Source organism: Ylistrum balloti, unplaced genomic scaffold (assembly GCF_031769215.1).
Source record: "Ylistrum balloti isolate Yb309-2 unplaced genomic scaffold, AGI_CSIRO_Ybal_v1 Utg369802, whole genome shotgun sequence".
Classification (NCBI taxonomy): Eukaryota; Metazoa; Mollusca; class Bivalvia; order Pectinida; family Pectinidae; genus Ylistrum; species Ylistrum balloti.
In genome coordinates, this window is record NW_026781979.1 from 1,664,573 (window position 1) to 1,678,958 (window position 14,386).

Sequence of the window (14,386 nt, forward strand, 5' to 3'; positions counted from 1 at the left end):
AGTCGAGGGACAACAATACAGTACTGGGCGAGGGACGGCACTACACTGTCAGGCGAGGAACAGCACTACAGCGTCAGGCAATACAGTGTCGGGTGAGTAATGATGGCAATACATTGTTTGTGAGTAACAGCAATATAGTGTAGGACGAAGGATGGCAATATTGACTGGTAAGGGACGGACAGCAATACAGTGTCTGGCAATGGAAACAATGCAACGTCAGCCGAGATACCGCGGAAGTAAGTAAACGGAAGGCAAATGCGTCAATAATTGAAAACGAAAGTACAATGGCTGTCATGCAATGTCATGCAAGAATTGGCAGAGTCAGGCAATGCAGCGGATAGGAAACAATATAGAGTCAAGAAACAGACAATGAGTCAGCAAAAACGTCTGACCAGGGAAAACAATGATGAAATGTGGAACAAGACAATACAGTGTCAAACAAGGAAAGACAACGCAGTATCAAACAAGGACAGGCAACAGGGTATAATACAGTAGAAAACAAGACAGTATCGAGCATGGGAAGTCAATATGCATTTAGTATTAAGCCCCGGGAATAAATACGGCATCAGGCAAGGAGAGATAATATAGCATCAGGCACGGGAAAGCAATTTAGTATCAATCAGGTTAATACAATACGGTATCAATCAGGTTAATACAATACGGTATCAAGCTAGAGAATACAATACGGTATCAGTCAAGAGAATACAATACGGTATCAAGCAGGTTAATACAATACGGTATCAGTCAAGAGAATACAATACGGTATCAAGCTAGAGAATACAATACGGTATCAAGCTAGAGAATACAATACGGTATCAGTCAAGAGAATACAATACGGTATCAAGCTAGAGAATACAATACGGTATCAGTCAAGAGAATACAATACAGTATCAGGCAGGTTAATACAATACGGTATCAAGCAGGTTAATACAATACGGTATCAAGCAGGTTAATACAATACGGTATCAAGCAGGTTAATACAATACGGTATCAGTCAAGAGAATACAATACGGTATCAAGCTAGAGAATACAATACGGTATCAGTCAAGAGAATACAATACAGTATCAGGCAGGTTAATACAATACGGTATCAAGCAGGTTAATACAATACGGTATCAAGCAGGTTAATACAATACGGTATCAATCAGGTTAATACAATACGGTATCAAGCTAGAGAATACAATACGGTATCAGTCAAGAGAATACAATACGGTATCAAGCAGGTTAATACAATACGGTATCAGTCAAGAGAATACAATACGGTATCAAGCTAGAGAATACAATACGGTATCAAGCTAGAGAATACAATACGGTATCAGTCAAGAGAATACAATACGGTATCAAGCTAGAGAATACAATACGGTATCAGTCAAGAGAATACAATACAGTATCAGGCAGGTTAATACAATACGGTATCAAGCAGGTTAATACAATACGGTATCAAGCAGGTTAATACAATACGGTATCAAGCAGGTTAATACAATACGGTATCAGTCAAGAGAATACAATACGGTATCAAGCTAGAGAATACAATACGGTATCAGTCAAGAGAATACAATACAGTATCAGGCAGGTTAATACAATACGGTATCAAGCAGGTTAATACAATACGGTATCAAGCAGGTTAATACAATACGGTATCAGTCAAGAGAATACAATACGGTATCAAGCTAGAGAATACAATACGGTATCAAGCTAGAGAATACAATACGGTATCAGTCAAGAGAATACAATACGGTATCAAGCTAGAGAATACAATACGGTATCAAGCTAGAGAATACAATACGGTATCAAGCTAGAGAATACAATACGGTATCAAGCTAGAGAATACAATACGGTATCAATCAGGTTGATACAATACGGTATTAAGCTAGAGAATACAATACGGTATCAAGCTAGAGAATACAATACGGTATCAAGCAGGTTGATACAATACGGTATCAAGCTAGAGAATACAACACGGTATCAAGCTAGAGAATACAATACGGTATCAAGCAGGTTAATACAATACGGTATCAAGCAGGTTAATACAATACGGTATCAGTCAAGAGAATACAATACGGTATCAAGCTAGAGAATACAATACAGTATCAGGCAGGTTAATACAATACGGTATCAAGCAGGTTAATACAATACGGTATCAAGCAGGTTAATACAATACGGTATCAAGCTAGAAAATACAATACGGTATCAAGCTAGAGAATACAATACGGTATCAAGCTAGAGAATACAATACGGTATCAAGCAGGTTAATACAATACGGTATCAAGCTAGATAATACAATACGGTATCAAGCAGGTTAATACAATACGGTATCAAGCTAGAGAATACAATACGGTATCAAGCAGGTTAATACAATACGGTATCAAGCTAGAGAATACAATACGGTATCAAGCTAGAGAATACAATACGGTATCAATCAGGTTAATACAATACGGTATCAAGCTAGAGAATACAATACGGTATCAAGCAGGTTAATACAATACGGTATCAAGCTAGAGAATACAATACGGTATCAAGCAGGTTAATACAATACGGTATCAAGCTAGAGAATACAATACGGTATCAAGCAGGTTAATACAATACGGTATCAAGCTAGAGAATACAATACGGTATCAAGCTAGAGAATACCATACGGTATCAATCAGTTAATACAATACGGTTTCAGTCAAGAGAATACAATACGGTATCAAGCTAGAGAATACAATACGGTATCAAGCTAGAGAATACAATACGGTATCAAGCTAGAGAATACAATACGGTATCAATCAGGTTAATACAATACGGTATCAAGCAGGTTAATACAATACGGTATCAAGCTAGAAAATACAATACGGTATCAAGCTAGAGAATACAATACGGTATCAAGCTACAGAATACAATACGGTATCAAGCTAGAGAATACAATACGGTATCAGTCAAGAGAATACAATACGGTATCAAGCTAGAGAATATAATACGGTATCAATCAGGTTAATACAATACGGTATCAAGCTAGAGAATACAATACGGTATCAAGCAGGTTAATACAATACAGTATCAGTCAAGAGAATACAATACGGTATCAAGCTAGAGAATACAATACGGTATCAAGCTAGAGAATACAATACTGTATCAAGCTAGAGAATACAATACGGTATCAAGCTAGAGAATACAATACGGTATCAAGCTAGAGAATACAATACGGTATCAATCAAGAGAATACAATACGGTATCAAGCTAGAGAATACAATACGGTATCAAGCTAGAGAATACAATACGGTATCAAGCAGGTTAATACAATACGGTATCAATCAGGTTAATACAATACGGTATCAAGCTAGAGAATACAATACGGTATCAAGCTAGAGAATACAATACGGTATCAAGCAGGTTAATACAATACGGTATCAATCAGGTTAATACAATACGGTATCAAGCTAGAGAATACAATACGGTATCAAGCTAGAGAATACAATACGGTATCAGTCAAGAGAATACAATACGGTATCAAGCTAGAGAATACAATACGGTATCAGTCAAGAGAATACAATACGGTATCAAGCAGGTTAATACAATACGGTATCAAGCTAGAGAATACAATACGGTATCAAGCAGGTTAATACAATATGGTATCAAGCTAGAGAATACAATACGGTATCAAGCTAGAGAATACAATACGGTATCAAGCTAGAGAATACAATACGGTATCAAGCTAGAGAATACAATACGGTATCAAGCAGGTTAATACAATACGGTATCAGTCAAGAGAATACAATACGGTATCAAGCTAGAGAATACAATACGGTATCAAGCTAGAGAATACAATACGGTATCAGTCAAGAGAATACAATACGGTATCAAGCTAGAGAATACAATACGGTATCAAGCTAGAGAATACAATACGGTATCAAGTTAGAGAATACAATACGGTATCAAGCTAGAGAATACAATACGGTATCAAGCTAGAGAATACAATACGGTATCAAGCTAGAGAATACAATACGGTATCAAGCTAGAGAATACAATACGGTATCAAGCAGGTTAGTACAATACGGTATCAAGTTTGAGAAAATAATACGGTTATAAGCAATAGAAAACAATATTATCAGACAAATGGGCACAAAACAGTATCAAGTAATTAAGGACAACACGGAATCTAGCAACGAAGTAAAAACAACATCATATGGTCGGGGAAAATTATGACAATAGTATTAAGTAGGAAACGGCAAGAGACGCCGGCAATAATACCAAGAACGGGATAGACGCCGGCAATGATACCAAGAACGGGATAGACGCCGGCAATATTACCAAGAACGGGATAGAGCCCGGCAATAATACCAAGAACGGGATAGAGGCCGGCAATAATACCAAGAACGGGACAGAGGCCGGCAATAATACCAAGAACGGGACAGAGGCCGGCAATAATACCAAGAACGGGACAGAGGCCGGCAATAATATCAAGAACGGGACAGAGGCCGGCAATAATACCAAGAACGGGATAGACGCTGGCACTAATACCAAGAACGGGAGGACTCGATTTTCTTGGTACAGATCCCTTATAATAGGCATTAAACGACATTTTTTAAAAGTGATAAACACACACCGATGGAAAGCATATTAAAAGTTCTGTCATATTATTCTAAATTGTAATATAAACATATGCTTCAACTATTCAGCACTATAAATAGCTCGACATCTTAATTCTAACTTCCGTTCTGTATCTCACTATTCGGTATTAACGATTATACTCTCAGTGGGTATACCTTATAGAAAAATAAACTTATCTGTTTGTTTTAGTCTAATTGTTAACTATTACTAACATATGATTCCTAAGTATCGATTGTTAAACTATTCAAATTTATCCATACATCGAACTATTCAAAGTTATACCAATATATTCAACGTTTACCATACATTATGATATTCGAAGTTACACGAATACATCTAAAGTTAACCATATCTATCTTAATATTCAAAGTTATACCAATATATTCAAGGTTAACCATACATTATGATATTCAAAGTTATACCAATATATCTAAAGTTAACCATACATTTCATTTACTCATTACATTCTTAGTTATACATGTATTTCAATGTGTAAAGTGACATTAGTACCAATACATTCTGAGGATTGAACAGACATACATAACGTATACCATTTCTGGTACACAAGATACAGTACAATCAAATAACAAATAAAATTACACCATTTTATTCCTACATTTTATATATCATGTTACACGTACATCCAAAACAATTCATGCACTTCATTATTGTTATAACCTATAAATTTCTATTTATCCATACACTTCAATGTTATATATAACATAACCATACATTCAAAGTTACCCATACACAAAATCTATCGAAAGAAACACCAAGCTCTAAACGAGGAGGTGCGCTAGCCCTGTATTTCAATAGATTTCATCAAATTACATATCTGGTGCTTTCAAAGGAACATCTAGTACATTCTGAACCGTGAAAAAACCGTGGCATAAAGGTTACTTGTACATTTCAATAATTTAGAATTATCCATATAATTCATATGTGAGTGTGTCCTGTAAAGATAGAATATTATAATTAACGTTGAAGCTTTGCCTCGGGGTAAAATATTTCTCAGGCATGACACATATTGATTATATTAATGTAACTACCTCATAAATATTTGACTGCTGAATAAGCTTTCGTGTCAACATTTATACCTGAGTTATCTTGTCAGCATCCTCCTTTTAGGAGAATTTCGTTTTTATTTAACAAATATATGGCTTCATAACTTCAAGGTACTGCGGCAAGTGAACAGGAGGCGCATATAAAGACGAGTATATAGATTATATTATCTTTACTTTACAACCGTCCTAAACCGGTCACACGCGTATATTCCTTTTTTGTTTTTTTTTTTTTTTTTGTTTTTGTTTTTGTTGTTTGTTTGTTTGTTTTTTTTTTTTGTTACATAACGAGGGAACAAGGTTTTTTGGAGGATCGTTGCATAAATGAATTAATTTCCAGATAAAACACGCGCGCGCGTGTGTTAATGTCCATTAGTGCTTGGATGTTTAATTAGGTAAATAATATACCATCTCTCCGAGTTTAAGAGCTTTTGATAAATACGATAACGGAGAATTGTACATTTAGAAATATTGTTGGAGAAGAAAATGGCTTCTTGATTGTCAGAAACTTTTATGCTATCCACGGATTTTGTTATGTTTGTGTTTGATTAAGAAATCACATATGGCAGTTTTATTTGAGGTCTGAAGAAGTAGCGATTGTTTTCCCTATCAGAGATAAATTTCAATATATCATGTTATATCGATCTTTGTCAGTTGGCTGTAAGATATTAACGAACACTGACAACTTCTCATTACTGATGATCATTGGTGATGTTGGTTATTGTCTTAACGTATTAGATGTTATGTCTATTTCCACGATCCTTGAGACTGTACATGAATTACACCTTTTAGTACATATTTCAATCAGACAAAGTAAAGCCACATAATGATTTAAACCTAAGTGAAGTATCTTCAATTAAAAATTTCAAAATATAAAGCTTTTACTATAATTGGCAACCTGTGGGAACTAATTGCACCCTTCTGTTGGCTAACTGGTTTTGTTTTCATACGAGACTAAATTTATTTACGAGCCTATCAAAACAGACCACTATCAGATATATTGATGACGTCTTGTCTTTAAAAAATAATTAATTAATTGACAACGTCCATCGTACATACCCAACAGAATTGAAGAATTAAAGACACGACAAACTTTTCGACACCAGTTGCTTATCTCGATCCTTTCATGCAAAGAAATAAACATGGACAGCTTTCCATCAAGCTGTATGATAAGCGTAATGATGATAAATTCGCTATTGTGAACTTTCCATTTCTGGATAGCAACCTATGGTATTTACAGTTGATTTGATATTCATGGACCTGATCCCACTTTGTTCAGCTGTGTTTCAAGAGTAGTGGATTTGATAAAGAAGTGACTATATTTTTTTTGCCATTTTTGAGAGACAGTCACAGACCCGGAGGAAAATAAAAATAAACATTCAGTTTTTATTTTAACACCTTTATTTCAACACGGACATTGTGAAGCAAGATTTATCGAAAAAATGTCCATGAAAGAAAGCATTGCTAGCTCCCGGCTTTAAAAAGATTGATAAAAAATTTAAACAAACTGAATTAATTCTAAGTTGATTTAAGCCTAACAAATTATACGAATAATTTGCATTCAATTTTCTCAGGGAAGTTTTAAATTACTGGTTGGTGTCAATTGATTATTTCCACGTCCTCTACTCTACAAATTAAACGATTTCCCTATTATTGTTATGTTAACCAGCGTGTCGGTCCGTCTTAGTCATTCATTATCACATATTTAATTTTGTTATTGTTTACCTTGCTATCTCATAAATAAACATTGTTTTAACATAAATGGTCCATAGCTGAACATTTAATGGCACTAAAATGTAGTAATGCTTATCTTGTATCGTGCAAGTAAATCCGGAAAGTTTCCCGTTTTCGCCTGTTTATATCCGAGTGGAGTGCACTCCATAAATTAAATTCTATTAAGTGAATCAGTTTTGTCGGTTAAATTGACACATTAATAGTCGTGTTTACCACGCTATCAGAGGAAACTGATAAATTCATTACACACAACATGTAAACAACTAGAATTTAATATAGAATATGATTTGTATTTCAGTGGCATCATCTTATTATAAAAAAAAAACCGAGTACGATACAAAAGGATGAGAAAGAACTACTAATAGTCATGGGAACCTTTGATATATTGGAACAGTTATAGAAAACAGTTCTGGAAAACACCTTCAGGCTACAGGTGTGTAGGTAACGTGGTCTCGCACCTGCTGTAGCCAATTGTTGTTTGGAGATGTCTAAAGGCGAGAAAAGGAATGGCAAAAACTGTGTATTTACTCCGTGTTGCCTTCAAGTTCAATTTAGGAAAATAGCTTAAGTGGCAAATTGAGGAGCATGAGCAAATTTAGCAGGAATGACATGTATCAGTAAGGCATATCTTAAGTACTCTGACTAGCTACACCAGGATAAAGAGTTAGTGTAAGATAGTGGTGTTTTGTTTAGAGTAATCGCTTGTTTGGAGGGCATGACTCATGATGGTATGTAAAATATTGATATAACTATGCTGCAAGAGGTTTCCGTGCTCAGTGGCACACCGAGTTCCCACTGGTACGGACCATCTACTTCAGTAGCCATTTATTTTGTAAAAATCTCCATTTAAATGTATTTCGATCAATAGGAAAATTGTATAATCTTTCAAATAAACAACATATTTTAGTGGAAAGCAATTTTGTGAGCCGACCATATTCCGTTGTAGAAATACTGCTATTTTCTCGCTTGTGTGTCATGATGGATAAACTTTGGAAATGCTTTTCACAAAGTTAATTACATTGAACTGACATGAAACGCACACACATTTATTTTGTGTCCTAAATTAGAAACATAACATAATTGATGATTCTAGATACATAGACTCGGGAATGCTTTTTAAACAGAACAATAAATTGTTCATTTGGAATCCATTTTTTCAAACGGGTCAACATTTGAATAATAGAACTGACTACCAGCTCGGCAATCCTTCTGTTGAGCTGTAGGGTGTAATGATCTTACTATTATTCACGGGTTCTTGTTGTTCCGGAATGTTATCCTTGTCACGGTTGATTAGCAAAAATCACATAAACGAAAAGAATAAGTTCAGAAGGGCAACTCTTTACTCTGTATAAGTTAAACAATTAATATTGGCTGACGTTTACACATGTTTAGTAAGTTCGATATAGTGTCTAATTTGCTTATCCTACTTGAAGCATTAACTACCGCAATATATCTGCATTGTGTATTTTACATTGTAATGCTGAGTGCATTAAAGATTTAAATAAACGATAGAATATCAAATTTTCATTATTTCGTTTATTGAGTTTATTTCCATAATGAAAACCAACTAGCCATTGAATGTGCAGATATATAGAAATGTATATACATTGTATATATAACCGCACAGTAATTAATTTGTTCGGGCACCTTTGACTCTGTATAAAACTTTAAATCGGCAGCAGGTTAAAATCGGATGGGATACTTTTCAACGTTGAAAAGTAACATTGCTTTAAAATATGAATTTTGTTTTAGATTGCGAAGAAAGAAAATTAATTCTGATCATCGAAAAAATGGGAAAGAAATCAAAATAATAGCGATATGTCGATATTTTAGCAAGGTCGGTAAGTGGTCATAAAACCTAACTGTGTGAGCAAGCTAAGTGCACGTTTATATATTTATTACAAGTTTGGTTCGCTTTTATACAATGCAATACAATAATATTTTATTACATTGTCACACATCACCATTACAATCAAATAATGTACGATTTCATATTCTTCATCATTGCCGACTGATGTCAAGCTATATCCATCTTACCAGACATTTTAAAATTTAATATCATGCATGTGTATGGGTTATTGAAAATAATATCAAACCTGAAACTAGAGCTGTATCGATAAATTTACCATAATATAAATAGATAATAAGCATTTTAAAAAAGGGTACATATATTCACTCAGTTAGAAGCCATCATATTTACTGCGATAAATCACAATAAGTCGACCTACGTATTTCACTTACTATACTTGTAATAGCATCAAGGACCTATATGTCTCACTATAATATATATAGTTTTCGATAGAAAGTACTGAGGTTCATAATTAAATTGTATATATAATATACAAAAACTCCTCTCAATAAAATCCATTGCATAGCAAACCAGTTTGAGGAAATAAATCAGCACGGACATAACTGTAAATAGGACATTCACAAAGGAAATGGGTTTACATGTATGTTGCAAGCTAGGTTCATGTTTTATGGATATGTTAAAAAGTATGTTACATCAGTTCAAGAACGTGTTTCGATCTATTTACAATGACCCAATATTTATTAAGCATTAGAAAAATAAGACATGCAAGCCCTTCATGGTTACTTTTTGTTGGCTATCTATTAAGAATATAATTTGTAGAGTTATTGAGAAGTTAAATTGAAGCAAGTGCTCCTTCTTTGTAGTAGTTAGGTATCAGTGTACAGTACTGAAACAAGTTTTTTAATACATTGAACAAATGATTGCTTTGAAATCGTAATAATCATACAATTTTACTGGTTTCTTGCAAATATATGTTTAAGTGTTTATTCATTATAAGTTTATATAAATCACGTACAATTAGTGAGGTAGTGAAGTTATGCACTTTTAATCCAATAAGAATTTATGTAAATTATAAAAACACCCTGTGGAATTGTTTATAATTTTTAATGTATATATCACCCCAACAGAGCATTTAAACAAGTGTTCTAAACAACGGATCATGATCTAGAATTAATTTTAAACTATTTACAATTTATTGCTGCTGTTTCTGTATCGAAAACCAAAGTGTGAGAAACTCTATTTATCAAATAACCTGAAAGTAAAACGTAGCCCAGTTCACTAGATCTTGTAGTTCCCGCATGTTGTAGAATCACTTTCAAACATCCGCCATCATTACTATTTTCTACTTAAGTATTTTTCCCTAATACTTCAATTTCATATAAATATAGATTTATTTATTCCATAACCCAAAATCATATCTACGTTCAAAATACATTGTAACGGATTAATAAAATAATTAATTGAAGGATTTCTTTCTTTTGATGTCCTGGAGAAAATGGGTGTAGTTTAGCAATCAGTCAATGGGTTTTACGAATGAGTGTTTCGTATGGATTAACATGACGTTGAAAAAAATGAACGTAGATTACACACAGTAAATATTCTATCAGACTCTTTGAAAATTGTTACTCTAGAAGGATGATATACCATATTTAAAAATAAACGGGTTTCTGTTATAAAGATAAGGTTAATCCTTAAAAAACAACTACCCCATTATCAGATACCCAGTGCATAACATTTTTGTTACTAGACGCGTAGAATATGATCTAGTAGAGCCGTGGTTGACTGATGGTTCCTATTGTTTTCATTGTGACGTCATCACTTCATTGCGTCATATGTATCGTAATGTCAACAAACGAGACGTTGAGTGAGAATATCATCAATTAAAATTTTACACCAGTCAAATAAGATGCTGTTTTCGCGCATTTTTGAAAAAGAATTAAAGCCCTGTGATAGACGGCTCATCCATTACTTTCCATTTCATATGAAATTACGAAAATCATCACAAATTGTTCATTTTATCGCGTCAGAGACTTAGTAAAATGAAACCTGCTAGGACAAGTTTCGTTAGTTTCATATATAAACATATATATATATATCGGTCAATCCAAGTTACGTGTAGAAATGCTACGTTCCTAAATACATTGTTACAACGACGGAAAAACCAGGTATATCACGGAACATCGAAGACGTCCAATTTCCATATCACACGAGGTAATTGAATATTTCCAAATGAGAACATTGTAATGACGAACGATGCTTCCCCATTACCAATTGCACCTTAAGAAACCTTGTAGTTTGTGTTCAATCTCTCAGCAGTCCACATCTTACAAGTAAATCGTAAAATTGGGAGAAAACCATCGAATGCCAAATCATTGTAAACATCTGTAAACCAAATAGTTTTGGGGAGCAGGATTGTTACTACATTTGTGTCTCGAAATGGATAAATTCACAGTGGGGAAGTGAAATCATCCTGCTATCATACATCTTGGTTGAATGGTGTCCCTGTTGGTTTCATTGCAGGAAAGGATCGAGGTAAGGGATTGACAAATAAGAGTAGGTCCTTCACATCAAATACTGGTTGGTACGTACAATGGACATCATCGATAAACCTTTTTTTTTAAATAAAAGATCCTGTCAATATATTTTAAAGTGAAATTGTAGGACTACAAATGTCTTTGCTACCTGTTTTGATTAGCTCTTGGATAAATTTAACCCCATATCAATACTAAAGCCAGAAGAGCTATATAAAAACAAAAGCATACCGCATCATATGTATTTTCGACGTCAGTGATGACGGTTAGTGCATTTAATTGCTTTTTGTGAAATGCCTGGTTTTGATTTTAGAACGTGGCTTTATTTTGTGCACCATATTCAACATGTCTGGTGTCGCCGATATGTAAAACAGCCCTTACCTTACCGAAATACCTAGTCTTAATATTTTTGTTATTTTTCTGTAGTTTATGTGTTAATTTTCCTGCTGAATAAATTTTGAATTGAAATTATTATTTTTCTCTATTTATCATTGCACATTTGTTTACTGAGTGAATTCAGCGATCATTTATTTACAACTTAATCTAGGAACACAATTGCAAATATATATCTATATAATACATATTTGATTTAAAATTAATTGTGCCACGAAACATGTTTTAAATAAATGTATCCACGGAATTAATATTAACTAGGAACCAACATTTACCTTATAACTTTATTGTTATGGAGATTTCATTTTCATTTAATGGTTTATTGAAAATTGATAGAAATATTGTACCATTGTTTATCTACATATTCAAAATTTATATCGACGAAACCACGACGTTTAAGAAGTGTATTTATACACGTATGTTATATAGGTAAGTCTGTATTTACTATCAGTTAAATGTTTGTTGATAATGTGTGTTTTATTTAGAATTCTTATCGTTTACAAATACATCTTGTTAGAAGTGTGTTATTATATATATTGAATTAATTCCGATTGAAGCAATTAGTTATGTGTTTTGTAAATACAAAATAGCATCTAGGAGCCAGTTAGCATGTTGATTGCGAAAGCACAGGTGGAGAAGCGCGAGGGTGTGTCTCCATTATGCTGATCTTTATCTTGGCAGGCGACGAAACAGTACCGTGCGAAGTCCTGAACAAACACGTTACATCATCACACCTTACATACAGTCGATATTGTGAAAGACATTAACTTATGAAATATTCAGCATCGCCTGTACCTATCAACCCTTTATATGTGCAATTATGCAAAAAAGCGAGCACGTTTGTTGCTTACAAACGCTTAATTCCACAACCGCACTGTGCGCTAATTGGCATCGCGTGCATCTGTGACGTCACACATTGGATTAGATCGGAACTTCATATGTCTCCTGCGGAATGGTCCAGGTAGACTGTTGAAACTGTGTTAATTACTTGTTCGGTAGTGTTCTTAGTGATTGCTAGCCCACAAAGCTTTGTGTTCTGTTGCAATAGATACTATCTGCCAGCGTATAGTCTGCCTACATCATAAATCTTATTTACTCCGAGCTTCTCATCCTTCTCATCATTCATCATCTTCCCACTGTTCACTTGAACATCCCTTCTATCATCTGTCAATCCATTCTTCCGTTCATCATCCAATCGAAGTGTGATTTAATTAGGTGTTGACTTATGGTACAGACCGGACCGGGGAAGAGATTTGGTCTATGCCAATGAATCGTCTGTAAGTATCAATTTGTGTTTCCAATTTATGTTGTTATTCCCAAGAAATATTTACTTTGTGGAGAAAATTGACTCTCTACCACCGTTCAAATTGGAATATAAAGCTAATATTGACCAAAATCGAGATTGAGCTGAAGACACTTGTGTGCTGATCAACGGAGCCTCATTTTCCTCTCCAGAACAGACGAAGGACCAAGTTGGTAGTGTGACTAAAGGCTAACACACAGCTCTGTGTGTGTAGGTAATCGTACATACCAGTAGATTCCGACAAAGTCTGCGATCAGGAAACACAAGCAAACAATCGTAAAGGAAATAAAACGTTAGGGTTTGAAAGTAAGTGTTTTAGGGAATCGATCAAGTGGCCATTACTAGTGATGATGGGAACCCCGCCAGTCTACCCACGCCGACTGAGGGTATATATGTCTACAGTAACTTCCAAACAAAGATGCATGTTCAAGAAACGGCAATAATTTCTGCTATTGATTTCTTTATCTAAATAGTACCTTCTCTTTGCAGAGTCCAACTGTAGAATGCACGTTCGCCCAGTTGGGCTATATTTATAGTCATTCAAAGGCTAGAAACCGCCACTAGCACCGGCCACCCTGAACGTGCAAAATTATTTTATTTTTTTTAACAACAGAGGCAGTTTCCATCGCTAGAAATAATTTTAAATGTGTGTTTTGAAGATTATCTTCTGTTGAAGTAAATGTCGTGAGTGTATTTTACCTTAATGTAAGCTGGTTTAAGTAATCATGATTATCTTCTATTATTCACGTTATCTAGTCAAGGGTGATCGCCTTTATTAATTCATACTATATAGGCTATTGAACGGTACGAGAATACTTGCGTGAAAAAAATCTACTGTAATTACACAATCATAAAAAACCATTGTGCCGTGTCGGACAAGCATCATCGACCAGCTGTTGACGGGATCGCCTGTACCGGTCTAAGCAGTTAAATAGGTGTAAGGTCTTTGTGCTATTATGGCGGC

The 14,386-nt window shown here is 34.5% G+C and overlaps 1 protein-coding gene across 6 annotated transcripts in view; it reads right to left on the bottom strand.

Moving 5' to 3' along the window:
- Positions 1 to 14,386, bottom strand: part of LOC132544559 (neuronal acetylcholine receptor subunit alpha-10-like) — a 201,414-nt gene that overhangs the window by 83,571 nt on the left and 103,457 nt on the right. The gene's annotated exons all lie outside the window — the stretch shown is intronic.